Source organism: Hippichthys cyanospilos, unplaced genomic scaffold (assembly GCF_059441005.1).
Source record: "Hippichthys cyanospilos isolate Australia breed blue-spotted pipefish unplaced genomic scaffold, RoL_Hcya_1.0 HiC_scaffold_70, whole genome shotgun sequence".
NCBI lineage: Eukaryota > Metazoa > Chordata > Actinopteri > Syngnathiformes > Syngnathidae > Hippichthys > Hippichthys cyanospilos.
In genome coordinates, this window is record NW_028283426.1 from 87,501 (window position 1) to 92,500 (window position 5,000).

The window sequence follows — 5,000 nt, forward strand, 5'->3', positions numbered from 1 at the left end:
AGCGGCCCGCCTGGAGCGAGGCCGGGGCGAGCCGAAAGGCCGCCCGCTTTCTCTGGTCCGTGTTCGTTAAGCGGCCCGCCTGGAGCGAGGCCGGGGCGAGCCGAAAGGCCGCCCGCTTTCTTTAGTCCGTGTTCGTTAAGCGGCCCGCCTGGAGCGAGGCCGGGGCGAGCCGAAAGGCCGCCCGCTTTCTCTGGTCCGTGTTCGTTAAGCGGCCCGCCTGGAGCGAGGCCGCGGCGAGCCAAAAGGCCGCCCGCTTCTCCGGTCCGTGTTCGTGTTTAATATTCGGCCCGCCCGCTCGGAGCGAGGCCGGGAAGAGCGGCAGAGCCGCCCGCTTCTCCAGTCCGTGTTTCATAAGCGGCCCCCCCGAAAGGCCGCGGCGAGCGGCAAAGCCGCCCGCTTCTCCAGTCCGTGTTCGTGTTTAATATTCGGCCCGCCCGCTCGGAGCGAGGCCGGGAAGAGCGGCTAAGCCGACCGCTTCTCCGGTCCGTGTTCGTGTTTCATAAGCGGCCCCCCCGAAAGGCCGCGGCGAGCCAAAAGGCCGCCCGCTTCTCCGGTCCGTGTTCGTGTTTAATATTCGGCCCGCCCGCTCGGAGCGAGGCCGGGAAGAGCGGCTAAGCCGACCGCTTCTCCGGTCCGTGTTCGTGTTTCATAAGCGGCCCCCCCGAAAGGCCGCGGCGAGCGGCAGAGCCGCCCGCTTCTCCGGTCCGTGTTCGTGTTTAATATTCGGCCCGCCCGCTCGGAGCGAGGCCGGGAAGAGCGGCAAAGCCGCCCGCTTCTCCAGTCCGTGTTCGTGTTTCATTAGCGGCCCCCCCCCCCCACCCGGAGCGAGGCCGCGGCGAGCGGCAACGCCGCCCGCTTCTCCAGTCCGTGTTCGTGTTTCATAAGCGGCCCCCCCCCTTCCGGAGCGAGGCCGCGGCGAGCGGCAAAGCCGCCCGCTTCTCCAGTCCGTGTTCGTGTTTCACATTGCCGGGGAGCCAGGCACTCATTTGTGATAAAAGTGGCACTCTGTCATATTTTCAGAAAAGTGGGACTTTGCCATATTTTCGAAAAAGTGGGACTTTGTCATATTTTCGAAAAGTGGGACTTTGTCATATTTTCGAAAAAGTGGGACTTTGTCATATTTTCGGCTCCAAAAGCTCTTAAAATGCTGTTCCCTATATATGTGCCGATAGTGTTTTGGAGATCTGGGTCAAACCTCCGCATCTTTTTGGTTTGAGGGTAGAGGTGGGGGGTCAACGCAAAAGATGCGGGCACTTAGTCATTTTTTCGGTTGGGCGACCAGGGGCGCTGTTGGCACTTTGTCATTTTTTCGGCTGGGCGACCAGGGGCGCCGTTTGCACTTAGTCATTTTTAAGGCTGGGCGACCAGGGGCGTTGAGTGTTTGGGCGACCAGGGGCGCCGTTGGCACTTAGTCATTTTTTCGGCTGGGCGACCAGGGGCGTTGAGTGTTTGGGCGACCAGGGGCGCTGTTTGCACTTAGTCATTTTTTCGGCTGGGCGACCAGGGGCGTTTGTTTGCTGGGCGACCAGGGGCATTTTTGACACTTTGCCGTTTTTATGGATGGGCGACCAGGGGCGTTTGTTTGCTGGGCGACCAGGGGCATTTTTGACACTTTGCCGTTTTTATGGATGGGCGACCAGGGGCGGCTAGTGGCTGGGCGACCAGGGGCATTTTTGACACTTTGCCGTTTTTATGGATGGGCGACCAGGGGCGTTTGTTTGCTGGGCGACCAGGGGCATTTTTGACACTTTGCCGTTTTTATGGATGGGCGACCAGGGGCGTTTGTTTGCTGGGCGACCAGGGGCATTTTTGACACTTTGCCGTTTTTATGGATGGGCGACCAGGGGCGTTTGTTTGCTGGGCGACCAGGGGCATTTTTGACACTTTGCCGTTTTTATGGATGGGCGACCAGGGGCGTTTGTTTGCTGGGCGACCAGGGGCATTTTTGACACTTTGCCGTTTTTATGGATGGGCGACCAGGGGCGTTTGTTTGCTGGGCGACCAGGGGCATTTTTGACACTTTGCCGTTTTTATGGATGGGCGACCAGGGGCGTTTGTTTGCTGGGCGACCAGGGGCATTTTTGACACTTTGCCGTTTTTATGGATGGGCGACCAGGGGCGGCTAGTGGCTGGGCGACCAGGGGCATTTTTGACACTTTGCCGTTTTTATGAATGGGCGACCAGGGGCGTTTATTGGCTGGGCGACCAGGGGCATTTTTGACACTTTGCCGTTTTTGTGGATGGGCGACCAGGGGCGCCGTGTGGCTGGGCGACCAGGGGCGTTTGTGGGACCGGGCTGACACCGGGACTTTGCCTTTAATTCGGCCGCTCCAGGGAACCAGGAACGCCGGCCTCTGCTCAGCACAAGTCGGCCTGAAGTGGGACTTTGTCATATTTTAATCCTGGGCGACCAGGGGCGTTTGAGGGACCGGGCAGACACCGGGACATTGCCTGTTATTTGGCCGCTCCAGGGAACCAGGCAGGTCGGCCTCTGTTCAGCACAATTCGGCCTGAAGTGTGACTTTGTCATATTTTAAGGCTGGGCGACCAGGGGCGCTGTTGGCACTTTGTCATTTTTTGGGCTGGGCGACCAGGGGCGCTGTTGGCACTTTGTCATTTTTTCGGATGGGCGACCAGGGGCGTTGAGTGTTTGGGCGACCAGGGGCGTCTGTGGGACTTTGTCATTTTTTCGGCTGGGCGACCAGGGGCGTTTAGTGTTTGGGCGACCAGGGGCGTTTGTGGGACTTTGTCATTTTTTGGGCTGGGCGACCAGGGGCGTTTGACACCGGCACTTTGCCTAATTTTTAGCCGCTCCAGGGAACCAGGCAGGTCGGCCTCATTCCTGCACTTCTGCCCCTGAGTTGGGCGACCAGGGGCGTTTGAGGAACCGGGCGGACAGCGGCACTTTGCCTGATATTTGGCCGCTCCAGGGAACCAGGCAGGTCGGCCTGACTTCAGCACTTCTGCCGGTAAGTTGGGCGACCAGGGGCGTGTGAGGAACCGGGCGGACAGCGGCACTTTGCCTAATATTTGGCCGTTTCAGGGAACCAGGCAACTCGGCCTGACTTCAGCACTTCTCCCCTGAGTTGGGCGACCAGGGGCGTTTGGGGAACCGGGCGGACAGCGGCACTTTGCCTAATATTTGGCCGCTCCGGGGAACCAGGCAGGTCGGCCTCATTTCAGCACTTCTGCCGGTCAGTTGGGCGACCAGGGGCGTTTGGGGAACCGGGCGGACACCGGCACTTTGCCTGTTATTTGGCCGCTCCAGGGAACCAGGCAGGTCGGCCTGACTTCAGCACTTCTGCCCCTGAGTTGGGCGACCAGGGGCGTTTGGGGAACCGGGCGGACACCGGCACTTTGCCTAATATTTGGCCGATTTTGGGAACCAGGCAGGTCGGCCTCACTTCAGCACTTCTGCCCCTGAGTTGGGCGACCAGGGGCGTTTGGGGAACCGGGCGGACACCGGCACTTTGCCTAATATTTGGCCGCTCCAGGGAACCAGGCAGGTCGGCCTCACTTCAGCACAATTCGGCCTGAAGTGTGACTTTGTCATTTTTTAAGGCTGGGCGACCAGGGGCGCTGTTAGCACTTAGTCATTTTTAAGGCTGGGCGACCAGGGGCGCTGTTGGCACTTAGTCATTTTTTCGGCTGGGCGACCAGGGGCGTTGAGTGTTTGGGCGACCAGGGGCGCTGTTGGCACTTAGTCATTTTTTCGGCTGGGCGACCAGGGGCGCCGTTGGCACTTAGTCATTTTTTCGGCTGGGCGACCAGGGGCGTTGAGTGTTTGGGCGACCAGGGGCGCTGTTGGCACTTAGTCATTTTTTCGGCTGGGCGACCAGGGGCGTTTAGTGTTTGGGCGACCAGGGGCGTTTGTGGGACTTTGTCATTTTTTGGGCTGGGCGACCAGGGGCGTTTGACACCGGCACTTTGCCTAATTTTTAGCCGCTCCAGGGAACCAGGCAGGTCGGCCTGACTTCAGCACTTCTCCCCTGAGTTGGGCGACCAGGGGCGTTTGAGGAACCGGGCGGACAGCGGCACTTTGCCTAATTTTTAGCCGCTCCAGGGAACCAGGCAGGTCGGCCTCAATTCAGCACTTCTGCCCCTGAGTTGGGCGACCAGGGGCGTTTGGGGAACCGGGCGGACAGCGGCACTTTGCCTGATATTTGGCCGCTCCAGGGAACCAGGCAGGTCGGCCTGACTTCAGCACTTCTGCCGGTAAGTTGGGCGACCAGGGGCGTGTGAGGAACCGGGCGGACAGCGGCACTTTGCCTAATATTTGGCCGTTTCAGGGAACCAGGCAACTCGGCCTGACTTCAGCACTTCTCCCCTGAGTTGGGCGACCAGGGGCGTTTGGGGAACCGGGCGGACAGCGGCACTTTGCCTAATATTTGGCCGCTCCGGGGAACCAGGCAGGTCGGCCTCATTTCAGCACTTCTGCCGGTCAGTTGGGCGACCAGGGGCGTTTGGGGAACCGGGCGGACAGCGGCACTTTGCCTGATATTTGGCCGCTCCAGGGAACCAGGCAGGTCGGCCTGACTTCAGCACTTCTGCCGGTAAGTTGGGCGACCAGGGGCGTGTGAGGAACCGGGCGGACAGCGGCACTTTGCCTAATATTTGGCCGTTTCAGGGAACCAGGCAACTCGGCCTGACTTCAGCACTTCTCCCCTGAGTTGGGCGACCAGGGGCGTTTGGGGAACCGGGCGGACAGCGGCACTTTGCCTAATATTTGGCCGATTTTGGGAACCAGGCAACTCGGCCTCATTTCAGCACTTCTCCCCTGAGTTGGGCGACCAGGGGCGTTTGGGGAACCGGGCGGACACCGGCACTTTGCCTAATATTTGGCCGCTTTAGGGAACCAGGCAACTCGGCCTCATTTCAGCACTTCTCCCCTGAGTTGGGCGACCAGGGGCGTTTGGGGAACCGGGCGGACAGCGGCACTTTGCCTAATATTTGGCCGCTCCAGGGAACCAGGACGCTCGGCCTGACTTCAGCACTTCTGC